At 44.0% G+C, this 13,269-nt stretch overlaps 1 pseudogene; it reads right to left on the bottom strand.

The window, feature by feature from the left end:
- Window positions 1-9,596: 9,596 nt before the first annotated feature.
- LOC119471585 lies at window positions 9,597-9,673 on the bottom strand (annotated as a pseudogene).
- Window positions 9,674-13,269: the final 3,596 nt, after the last annotated feature.

Below are 13,269 nucleotides of genomic sequence, written 5' to 3' on the forward strand. Positions count from 1 at the left end.
CTTTTACACATTTAGCGCATCCACTTAAACATTTTATCTGGCCAGGTCACAGTTTATATTTCTCAAGTATATTGAGAATTTTCGGGGGAATGTTTGATCATTTCAGGGTTTCCTTTTAAGTTTCATTAGTCATGATCAGAGCAGCATTTAGTCTAGTGTTAATTTTTCCCACCTAATTGGTATTACAGGACTCATAGTGGTCTTCTGAACTGATAAATTAGGAGCGTTTTCCACTCTGGCTGTTGGGAACAGGCACTATTGCTAGTTCTGTGTGAACTCTGAGCAATGTTTCCTCTAATTCTTTCAGGTGGTTCTTTCCCTGGCCTCGGTGGCTTCCCCATGCATGGATCAGTAAGCTGAATACTTGTGAGTGGCCTTTTGCAGAGTTTCTGAGTTCTCTGTTAAGCTCTCTTCTTTCTGGTGCTCTGCCCTACAAACTCTGGCTGCCTTGACTTCTTTGGACACCCAGTTCTGTATCCTCAACTCAAGGCGCATTCTGGGCTCTTCCTGTATTCCCTGAGTCAGCAGTGAGGACTGAAAACTTTCGCCAGGAAGCATGCTGGGATGATCAAGAGGCTCGCCTCATTTGCTTCCCATCTCTCAAGGATCACTGTCCTTTGTTGACTCATGTCCGATGTCTTGGGAACTATTGTTGAGTGTTTCAGTTGTTCCGCGAGGGAGAGTACATACAGTCCCTATTCTTTCAGTTTAGCCAGAAGTAAAAATCCTCTGATTCAATTTCCTCACCTACGAGTTGTGAATGGTAATAGTACCTAGTGCCTTACAGGATTGTTGCAAGGATTAAGTAAGTTAATATTTGTAAATCCCTTACACAATATCTAGGATATGGTAATTGCTCAATAAGTAGACGCTTCCATTGTTGTTACTGACGTTATTGTTCTTGTTGTTATTGTTATTATTGTCAGCAAACAACTTCGGATCTATGGGTGGGTTTCTGGGACTCCAGAATTTGCAGTCCCCAGCACAGTGCCTAATGCTTCACTGGTGTTAAATATTTGTACCTTAACTCCTCCATAGCCAACCCCTTCAGCAGATAATCACTTGCCTATCTACTTTGGAGAGAGCTAGGAATGACCTTTGAGATCTTTAACAGCCATAATTTCTATGCCTCAGAGATCTAATTGATATGCTCATCAAGCAAATTAGCATTTGCAGCAAACATATTTCACTCCAGATTTATTATGCTCCCTAAATTAATATAACAAGGGTATCCTGAAGACCAAACCAGAGTTTAATTCATATGAATCCTGAGGCTGGTCTGTAGATCTGCTGAGGGAATTCAGGGCAGAAAAGAGAGCTTATCCCTTTTCCTAGGCTAACCATCAGCCCAAATAGGACAGAGAACTCAGCTCTCTAATGAAAGAAAGAACGAGCTGGGCGCGGTGGCTCACGCCTGTAATCCCAGCACTTTGGGAGGCCGAGGCGGGTGGATCACGAGGTCAAGAGATCGAGACCATCCTGGTCAACACGGTGAAACCCCGTCTCTACTAAAACTACAAAAAATTAGCTGGGCATGGTGGCGCGTGCCTGTAATCCCAGCTACTCAGGAGGCTGAGGCAGGAGAATTGCCTGAACCCAGGAGGCGGAGGTTGCGGTGAGCCGAGATCGCGCCATTGCACTCCAGCCTGGGTAACAAGAGCGAAACTCCGTCTCAAAAAAAAAAAAAAGAACGAAACCCATCTGAAATAAGTATTGAAAAGAAATAAATCGTGGCCTTAGTCCCTCAATCCCCTTGATTTCCTACTCTTGCCTTCAGACATCTTCTCTCAGCATGGATGTCGTTGGGATCAGATGGCCATCACTCTTTGTGGTCCAGACATCCGCCTGGGTTCTCCTAAAGGCCTGGGGAAAGCCAGTAGTTTGAGGCTTACAGTGTCACCTGAACATGCAGGATGTGCTCCATGGCAGCCTCCCACAAAGTCTACACCTCTGCTTCCTTATCTTTTCCTTCTCTCAACTTCCGTCAACAGAAATAGGGTCTGCTTCCCACTGGTTCATCTCTGCCCAGATGGTGCAAGGACTCAGTCTCAGAGGCTTACTAATGTCGCTAACACTGTCATTAGAAGCAGGGGCCTACTTATGTTTATTCAACTGCTTTATCTTGTTTGAGAGAAGTACTTTTATTGTCATAAAGAACTTTTTTTTATTTTTTTGAGACAGGGTCTTACTTTGTCACTCAGGCTGGAGTGCAGTGGCGAGATCTTGGTTTGCTGCAACCTCCACCTCGCAGGCTCAAGCAATCCTCCTGCCTCAGCCTCCTGAGTAGCTGGGACCACAGGTGCCTGCCACCATGGCCAGCTATTTTTTTTTTTTTTAATTTTTAGTAGAGATGAGGTCTTGATATGATGCCTAGGCTGGTCTCAAACTCCTGAGCTTAAGCAATCCTGATGCTTCAGCCTCCCAAAGTGCTTAGATTACAGGAATGAGCCACCATGCCCAGCGTTTTCTTTTTCTTTTTTATTTTTTTTTGTAGAGACAAGGTCTCACTGGGTTACCCAGGCTGTTCTTGAATCTTTGGCCTCGGGCAATTTTCCACCTTGACCTCCCAAGGTGCTGGGATTACAGGTGAAGAACAAAAAGTTTTATAATCGAATCAGCAGCAGCCACTTGGACACTGGTTTCTCATAATGGCACTTGAAGTTCATTAACAACTGACATTTTCTCTTGTTTCATCTCTGAAATCAAGATAACCACCAACAGAATTTTCACAAATATCTATACACTGAAAAGAACTAAGTCTAATCCTAAAGGGTGTATTAAGGTTGATCAGATATGAAAGGATTCATGACAGACAGGGAGCATGTCTGTGTTCAAACCCAGGGCCGTAATTTAAGGCCTGAATGAATTATTTTGTTCAACAGTATTTTTTTTTTTTTTTTTGAGACAGGGTCTCACTCAGTCACCCAGGCTGGAGTATAGTGGTACGATCACGGCTCACTGTAGCCTTGACCTCATGGGCTCAGGTAATTCTCCCACCTCAGCCTCCTGAGTAGCTGGCACTACAGGTGCATGCCACTACCACACCCGGCTAACCTGTACATTTTTTTGTAGTGATGGGGTCTCACCATGTCACCCAGGCTGGTCTCAAACTCCTGGAGTCCAGCAGTCTGTCTGCCTCAGCTTCCCAAAGTGTTGAAATTACAGGCATGAGCCATGGCACCTAGCCTATTCAACAGTTATTAAGAAAAAATCCAAAATATAATCTAATCTCAAATGGCTGCAGTTAAACAGGGGATATAAAACAAGGCTGGAAATAATTGAAATTCAGGGCAGAAAATGCTAGAAGCTAGGAAGTGGTATCACACAGTGATGGAGATTTACAACTTTGGAGTCACTTCTGGGCTTGTCTACTGGTGTTGACCTTGACTAGCTGTGTTTCCCAAGTCTTGGCTTCCTCATTTGTGAAGTGGAGCGATGAGAGCAGTTGTGTGAATTAAGTGACGCATGATATGCACTCAATACATGGCTCCGAGTCAGCACTCAGTCTGTGTTAGCTATTGTTATTGTTTTTCCAGTCCAGAGGAGAAGATCTTAGATGGTCTCCCAGGGAGGGGGTGGAAGTGAACAACTTGGCGGCTCCCTGGGCCAGGGAGAGGGTGGGCTTCGGAACCTGGCACATTCTGCTTCTACTTCCTGCAGGTGAAAGTTTTCGACGAAAATTTGAAATGGTTCTGCTTTCATCTCTCTGGTGACCTGAGCCGCTGCGGTGTGGGGCACATGGAGCTCTGTGGTCCATTGCCTGTCTTACCTTACGCTTCTTGACTATCACAGTCACCCCTGTAATTTGAGTTCTGACGTGAGATGCCAAGATTTCATATTTCTAGACAACACAGCAATTCCAGCTGCTTCTCTCTCTCTAGCTGCAAGCTCAATTATGAATGGCATCATATTTCCAGGGACTGAAGCCGGAATCTTACAGACATCCTTAAGGTCTCCGCTTCCTCCTTTCCTTCACTGCACATCTTTCCCCATTATGCTTCCTCCCTCATTCTGTTCTCGTACCATCCATCAAGTCTTGTCAGTTTGACCTGCTATGTCCTGAATCCATCAGCAGAGCCACTACCCTGTGCAGGCCATCATCTGCAGGTCCACGGGCCATCGTCATCTCTCCCTGATGGGCCGCAGCAGCCCCCAGCTGCTCCCTCTGCTTCTGCCTTGCTCCTTGTCAAACCTCTATCAGCAGAGAGGATGATTGAAATCCACCTGTGGTCTGCCATTCATAGCTTCCTATCCCACTTTCTTTCTATTCACCTTATATCCAATCTCTCCTTTTTATTTTCTAGTAGATTTCCAATTTTGCTTAGGGCAGTGAGATGCAGGCAGAAATCTGCAGTCTGGGGCTTCTTGGGAGGCTATGGTTTTCCTGATTGAAAAGGGATGGACTCAACTGGAACAAAGCACCTTTTGTGGGTCCCTCTTTCTCTCTGGCACACAGATTGATACTTGGAGAAGAAGTCATCTTGACACCAGGAAGTGGAAAGTCATGCGTTAAGCTTGGTGGAACAGTAAGCTAGAAGGACCCCGCTTTTTTGAGGACTTCCTGGAGCAGCCACAGTAACCTAGAACTGTCTAGCCCCACACTTCTTGTTATGCGGGGAAAGGAAACCTCGATTTCATTAAGTAATTGCGTCTCAGTTTCTGCTACGGAAGTCACACACAGTCTTAATTGATACACTCTCCCTGCAAACCTCGAGGAGCATCCGAACCACCTGGGGGCACTTAATGCAAATTCAGACCTGTGACCCCACCCCACCAGATCCTCTCCTAAGTGGGTTTGCAAGCGGGGTCCCCTGACTGGTATTGTTTAAAAGCCCATTGTAGAGCCCATTACAGGTGGTCCACGGAGGACAATTGGAGAAACACAAAAATTCTGGATTTACATATACTTTTATTTTATTTTTATTTATTTTTCTTTTTTTTGAGACAAGGTCTCACTCCGTTTTCAGGCTGGAGTGCAGTGGTGTAATCATAGTGCGGTGCCCCAAGTGGCGTAATCATAGTTCACTGTAATCCTGAACGTCTAGGCTGACTCAATCTTCCTGCCTTAGCCTCCTCAGTAGCTGGGACTGCAGGTGTGCACCACCACCACCGGCTGATTTTTTTTTTTTTTTTTTGAGACAGATTCTCACTCTGTCACTCAGCCTGGGGTGCAGTGGCATAATCTTGGCTCATTGCACTTCTGCCTCCTGGGTTCAAGCAATTCTCGTCCTCAGCCTCCCACGTATCTGGGATTACAGGCATTTGCCACTATACCTGGAAAATTTTTGTATTTTTAATAGAGACAGGCTTTTGCCATATTGGCCAGGCTGGTTTTGAACTCCTGACCTCAAGTGATCCACCTGCCCCAGCCTCCCAAAGTACTAGGATTATAGGTGTGAGCTACTATGCCCAGCCACCCCCTCCCCCACCCCCAGCTAATTTTTATATTTTTTGTAGAGACGAGGTCTTTCTATGTTGCCCAGGCTGATCTCGAACTCCTGGCTAGCAATCCTCCTACCTCAGCATCCCAAAGCACTGGGATTACAGGCATGAGCCACAGTGCCCAGCTTACAAGGAATTTCATAATTGACTGCTGTAACTTCTTCATCCTCAACTATGACCATTTTCACTGCCTACATTTGCCCACAACTGGTGACTTTACTCATGCTGAGATTCCATGTCCAGAGTCCTTTTCATCTTTCTGTACCGGGGTCCTTCCCAGTCTACAAGATCTAGCTTAGGCATCACCTCATCTGGAGAGACTTCCATGAACCCCCAAGACATGTTTGTTGCCAATCATTGAAAAGCTGTTGGAAAGTTCTGGATGAAGGAAAAGTTCTAGGAGATGGGGAAGGGAGGGAGAATAGGTATGTGTGGTCAGATTTGCATGTCTACCTGCTCCCACTATTTCAGATTGAATGGAGATGGGAAGGTGGAGAAGAAGGCTTTGGGGGAATTTTAAATTTTATTGATTTTTGTTTCAGTCATTCTTTTATAATAACTCCCAGCTTTGGAATCTGCAGCCACAGTAGAATGTCAGCTCCAGAAATTTATTATTTTTAGTTGGCTGTTTTTTCCTTTTCATTTTTCATTTACATTTCAAGAGTTAGAATCAACACCAGACATAAGGGAAGCAATCAGAGAGGCTCCAGTAGAAACCAGGGACATCTCATTAAATCCTTATATTCGCAGGTCTAGCTCTTAAGGGAGGAAAAAACATTGACCAGTTTGATATTTATGGAACTCATTCATTCATTTGATCATTCATTCACTCATTTATTTACTCCCTCAGTCTGCATTGATAAGATTCTCTTGGTTATAAGTGAAAGAAATACAACTCAAGCTGTCTTAAGTCAGAGAAAGGAGAAATTGACTTATGCAGCTGGATAGTCCAGGAGTTGAACTGGCTCCCCACATTGGGGGCTTAAATTATGCCTTGGACTGTTTCTAGTACCCCTCCTCCTGTTCCTCCTCTTCTTTCCTCTCTTCCACCTTTCCCTCCTCCTCTTTCTCCCTTTTTCTTTTTCCCTTCTCCCACCTCTCATCTTCCCATCCTCATTCAGACTTTCTGCTTGCGGCAGGTAAAAGAGCCTCCAGTAGCCTTAAACAAGTCTCCTAGCAGTTTAGCAACCCAGGCAGGAGAGGTTGTTTGCTGCTGGCGCTGGCCAAAAAGTAGGGAGGACTCTGGTCTGGCTTGCTTGCATGTCCTGGACTAAAACCAATTTCTGTGGCCAGAAGTTTTGGATAGTCTGATTATCTAGGCCTGAGACATATGGCCAGGGTGAAGTGTGAGAGGTCAAGTTCAGCCCCACATATTCACAGGAAATGTGTAATCCTTAGGAAAGAAGAATTCTATTCCCAGAAGAGGGGGAAAGGATACCAAAGAAACATAACAACATAACTGACAGATTTCACTGTTCCATTCATCCGTTCATCCTCCCACAGATTCATTTATCTATCTATCCATTCACCTATTTATGCATCCATCTTTCGCATCGATCCGTCTTTCTATCCATCCATCCATCTTTCTATCCATCCGTCCATCCATCTTTATATCCGTCCATCCATCTTTCTATCCATCCATCCATCTTTCTATCCACCCATCCATGTTTCTTTCCATCTATCCATCCATCTTTCTATCCATCGCCCCTACATTCAACCTCTCACAGATCCATTCATCTGACTATCCAATCATCTATTCATCCATCCAGCCTTCCAGCCACCCATTCATTCATCCACTATAAGTTGCCTAAGGCTGCTGCTTTAAGGAGAATCCACAGCATATGAAAAATTGAAAGCACTGTTTTAAAATAATTGGTTTTGTACAGTCAATTGCTGTAGACATCCATGGATTTGCATGCTATAAAGGCAAAGTTATTTGTTTTTAATTATTTTGCAGCATTTGGATTTGTGGTTTAGTGCAATCCCAGCTGCAGGGAAAACACTTGGCTCATGTCACTGCCGTGCCTCACATAGAATTAGAGCAAGAGATCAGGGTACTCAGGGGGATCCCTATGGCAGAACCATGGAGCCAGCATTGGGATTTGGGTCTTGGAGGAGTAAGTCCCAGGGACAACAGGCATTCACCCTTGTAGCAGGTTGTATAGGGACCCCCAGAATCTATGTTCACCTGGAACCTCAGAAGATGGCCTTATTTGGAAATAGAGTCTTTACAGATATAATTAGTTTAAGACCTAGAGATGAAATCATCCTGGATTTAAGGTAGGTCATAAATCCAGTCACTGGTGTCTTTATAAGAAGAGGGCAGGACACACACAGAGACACAGGAAAGATGGCCGTGTGAAGATTGATGCAGAGATGAGAGGGATGCAGCTGCAAGCCAAGGGAAGCCGAGGATTGCCAGGAGCTACCAGCTGGGGAAGACGCAAGGAGGGATTCTTCCCTAGAGCCTTCAGAGGAAGCGTTCTCTTGCTGACACCTTGATTTCGGACTTGCAGCATTCAGAAGTGTGAGAGAATAAGTGTCTTTTGTGTTAAGTGGCCAAGTTTGTGGTGATTTGTTGCAGGAGTCCTAGGAAATTAACACAACCCTCAGCTTCTACAAAGGATTAAAGGAATGGCATTCCAGTGAAGTTACAAACCAGGGACCAGGCAAGTTAGAGCTATGGACTTGGAAGCTGAGAAATTGCAAAAAAGCGGCAAATGACTAGTGATCCCCAGTGTGGTCCCTCCCAACTTTTCACTAAATCGTTATGACTAGGCAGAAAAAAAGAGAAAAAAAGAAAATTTCCATTAATGTAGGAAACTAAGATGAACTCTCAAGTTAACTCCAGAATCTAAGAGAGACTGATTGTAATTCAAGGCTGCTGATACAAGTGGGTTGGGGAAAAAAAAAAAAAAACCTGCCCAGGCTTATGTGCAAGGCATACTCTCCTTCTGGTTCAGGCTCAAGAGAGAAGAGCTTTTCAAACTTGAATGCATACAAATCACTTGTGGACTTTGTTCAAATGCAGTTTCTGATTCAGTAGATCTGGGGTGGGGCTGAGAGTCTGCATTTCTCCAGCGATCCCAGGTGAGGCTGCTGCTGCTGGACCGTGCCTTGAGCAACAAAACCTTAGAGTACTTTCGAATCAGGCACTGGCCATAGGAGGAAGCTCCAGCTACAGCTGAGCACATAGATGTTCACCAGGTGAAAGCCTGTTTGAATCTGGGGGCGGAATTGAAGTTGTGGTTGACTGTTCTGTGCTTACCATTCATAATATTGGAGGCTCCTTTATGGAGGAGAGTAATATTCTCCTGCCTATTGACAGCAGGGCTTAGCCCCCTAACTTACCCTGACCAAGTGGATGTGGGTGGTGTCACTTCTGATGGACACTTGCAGAACAGTGCCTGGTTCATCACACTCCCCTTCCTCTGCCATATGGCTAGCTCTGTCCACTCTTCTATATTCTACTCTGCCATGCTGAGGTTCTTTTGTCCAGTGCTCCCTTTGGTTTTGCCATTAGTGAGCATGGCGGGAGGCCGCAAGCAAAGGAGGGGGGAGAAGAGTCTTGCTCACTCCTGTTTGCCTGCCGATCCTCTCAGTGTTTCCATAGCAACAGCCCTTCCTCCTGGCACTAGGAGTTGGTTCCAGTTTCCAGCCCTCCCAAAGCCAGCCTTATTGCACCACCTGTGAGGAGCCGGTACCAGTTGAGCAGCTCCCCCCTCTTCAGAGATCTGGGTACCAGCTCTGTGTGGCCAGCCCTGCCTCTAAGTTGCAAGGCTCTGATCATCCCAATTTCCCTTCATTCCCCCAAATCCAGGGGTGGTCTTCGCTTAGGATTGATCTTTCCTTCCTGCAGTTAACCCTTAGTGTTCCCTGTCCATTCTCATTTGACTTTTCAGTCCTCTAGTGTTCATGAAAACAATTTCCTATATTAAATTCTCTCTGTTAAAGTCACAGTGTGGTTTCTGTTTTCCTGATGCTAATGGCCCAGATGGGAGTGCCAATGGGAGCCTGGGTTTTGGAGTAATGGTGCAGGGCAGAGTCTTAGCCAACCTGTAATGGATGTGTAGTCTGAGTGAGAAATAAATCTTTGCGGGGTGACCCACCAAGATTTCTGGGGTCATTTTTTTTTTTTTTTTTTTTTTTTTTTTTTTTTTTAGTGCTCTACACATTCAGAGAAACTTCTCTAGTAACAAACTATAGAAATGATCCCTGAAAGTATAGTCTTCGGGTCACTTTTTTTTAATGTAGCATAATCTAGCATATTTTGATTAATACAGAAGTCACAAATGTCACATTCCCTACCTGGGGCCCTAAGGAGAGGATTCTCGCCCTATACCAGTAGGCAGAGAGTGGTATCCAGGGCAAGTCATACTCTGACAATTTTACAAATATTCCAAAGTCTGGACGCATTTTGCTGTGTTTGAGATTGCGTAAAAGAAGAAAAGAGCCTAGGGCTTAGGTGTGAGTATTTTTATTATGTAAAGAGTTCTTATAAGTAAATAAAAGACAAACACTGTTGTAGAAAAATTAACAAAGGTATGTATGGAAAAATGCTCAATTTTGTCAGTAATCAAAAAACATTTTTTTTAAGAGTCAGGGTCTCACTATGTTACCAGACTGGCCTCAAACTCCTGGGCTCAAGTGATCCTCCCACCTCAGCCTCCTGAGTAGCTGGGACACAAAACAAATATTAAAGTCATGCAATACCAATATTAGGATTGAACTGTATCTTCCTTCGCCGAAGAAAGTGAAAAAGATATGCTGAAATCCTAACCCCCAGTACCTTAGAATGTAACCTTATTTGGAAATATGCAAATAGGGTCATTGCAGATGCAGCTAAGATGAGATCATACTGGAGTAGAGCTGGCTCCTAATTCAACATACTGGCTTTAATTTTTTTTTTTTTCATATGCAGTTTTGCTCTTGTTGCCCAGGCTGGAATGCAGTGGCACGATCTCAGCTCACTGCAACCTCTGCCTCCCAGGTTCAAGAGATTCTCCTGCCTCAGCCTCCCAAGTAGCTGGAATTACAGGCATGTGCCACCACACTTAGCTAATTTTTGTATTTTGAGTAGAGATGGGGTTTCACCATGTTGGTCAGGCTGGTCTCGAACTCCTGACCTCAGGTGATCCACCCGCCTTGGCCTCCCAAAGTGCTGGGATTATAGGTATGAGCCACCGCACCCGGCCAATGGGTGTCTTATAAGAAGCTGGTCTTGTGAAGATAGGCACACTCAGGGAGGAAGCCGAATGACATGAAGGCAGAGATTGGAGTAAGGCAGCTGCAAGCCAAGGCTCGCCAAAGATTACCAGCAAGCCACCAGGAGCTAGGAAGACACCTGAAGCTAGAAAGACACAAAGTATTATTTCCATGCAGATTTCAGAGGCAGGATGGCCCTGCTGCTACCTTGCATTTCAAATTCTAGCCTCCAGAACTGTGAATAAATTTCTGTTATTTTCAGTACACAGTTCATGGTACTTTGTTAACGGTAGCCTTAGGAAACACACGCAACTATTTTTTCTTTCTTTGCTTTTCAAATTGGAAAATAATAAAAAGAATAAGTTCCCCAGGGCTTAGCAGAATGTTCATGACGAGTGGGTATAGGCGGCACTCTCATATCCTCCTGGAGGGAGACTCTACCTGTGAAGTGTTTTTGATGGGTATTGGCAGAAAGTATCAATAAGAGCCTTTAAAAAAGAATAGACTTGGTGAGCTGTTATGTTTCTGTGAATTTATCCGAAGGGTTAAGAAGACAGAAGACTGTTAGAGCTATGTTGACAATAAGAGAAAGTTAAAATATTGAAATGTCCAAAAACACTATCATGATTATCATGATTGCTTAAAGAAATCATGATACATAATATATCGTCATTAAGAATGATATAGATGAATTTGCATTGCCATAGAAAAAGATTGACCACATATTGTTGATATGGTAGAGAAGTTCAAACTATATATAATATATATAATGATAATATCTTTTATGTAGGGAAAGATGTATATATTTGCATGCCTACATATGTAAAAAAAAAAGTCCCCAGGGTTTGGTAAAGTACTTAGCAATTGACACCCAATAAACCTTTGCTGAATGTGTATAGAAAAAAATGAATTGTTCTTTATATTCACAGTTAACACTTCTGTGGCCCCAGATATGTGAGGATTTTCCGCACACAGACAGCTACTATACAATTACACTCTGACACTATCTGTGTAGAGCTAGCACACACCCACAGGTTAAGGGTGCAGTCCTGCACGACTGCCACTCACTTCAGACACCAGTCGCATGTCCACATCATCACCTGCGCTTCCAACCAAGCAGCTGTAAATCGGAGGTTCCTACAACCTTCTCCTCAGTTTTGATCTTTGCCAGAGCTGCTTACAGAACTTAGGGAAACACGTACTTACGCTTACCGGTGTTTTATGAAGAATGTTACAAAGGTTACAAACAAACAGCAGAGGAAGAGGTACGCAAGTCAAGGTATGTGGGCAAGGGTGGCAGCACTTCCGCATCTTCTCTGGACTTGCCACCTTTCCAGAACCGTCGTGTGTTCAGCAACCTGGAAGCTCTCTGGACCCCATGGTTCAGGGATGTTTATGGAGGTTTTATCACATGGTAGATTATTAAATCAGTCTCCAGCTCCTCTTCCCTTCCTGGGGGACGGGGGTAGGTGGCGTGAGGCCTAAAGTTCTGAGCTTCTTTCTAATCACGGTTTCATCTTTCTGGTGACCACCTCTATTCAGAAACCCACCAAGAGTTGTCTCATTAGAACAAAATATGCTTCCATCATCCAGGAAATTCTAAGGGATTAGCAGCTCCGTGTCAGGAACTGTGGTCAAAGACCAAAAAATATATTTCTTATTCTAAATCACAATATCACACTGAATAAATGAATGAATAATTACATAAATAAAAGCTATACACCCAACATGTTTGCATCCATTTTCCATAGTAAGGGGAATTAGGAGTGATGTTTTTCAAAGAAAAAATGTTTTTTTAATTCTTTTTGCATCTATTTACATCTATTTTCAAATGTTTATACAATAAGCACACATTACTTCTATAATAATAAGAAAAAAAGAAACGGAATTCTGTCAAACTCTACCATCAACTTATTTTCTGACCTAGGACACCACAACTCCCCTATCTTGCCTTAGAGTCCCCAGCAAGAAATGGAGATTTGGTTGGATGACCCCCCAGGAATCCCCCTCCCCTGGCCAGGTGGAGTGGAGGAGAGGGCAGAGCCAAGGAAGGCTCTACAGCAGAGGGAACAGGAACAAAACGGAACTGGGAACAGAAAGATTCCCCATGAGCCAGCGAAAGTGTGCAGGGGAGGGACTGCAGTACGTCAATCTTGTCAGGGCCTCGGAGCCTAAAGGGAGGAATAGACAGAGCTGCCCCAAAACTGTGACTTTTCCTGGGCCTGAAGCCACATCGCATCTCAGTGCTGGCTGGTAAAAAGCTGACAAAGAAAGAAAAACATCAATAACAACAAAGAAGAAACTAAAAGTCACACAAGCAGGTGTTAGATTAAAAGGCCTCAAAAGGTTGACTCTTGAAGGCTCTAAACTCTAAGGCTTATTGCAGCCATTTTGGAAAACAGTCTAGCAGTTCTCCAAATTGTTAACCATACAAGTATCTACGGTTAACAAAGGTTAAACAGCTCGGCAGTTCTACTCCTAGGTGTATAACTAAGAGGAATGAAAACATTTGTCTGCACAAGAACTTATACATTAATATTCATAGCAGCATTATTCATAGTAGCCAAAAGGCGAAAACAACCCAAATGTCCATCAACTGATGAAGAGATAAACAAAATGTGG

Source organism: Cebus imitator, unplaced genomic scaffold (genome assembly GCF_001604975.1).
Source record: "Cebus imitator isolate Cc_AM_T3 unplaced genomic scaffold, Cebus_imitator-1.0 Scaffold64, whole genome shotgun sequence".
Taxonomy (NCBI): Eukaryota; Metazoa; Chordata; class Mammalia; order Primates; family Cebidae; genus Cebus; species Cebus imitator.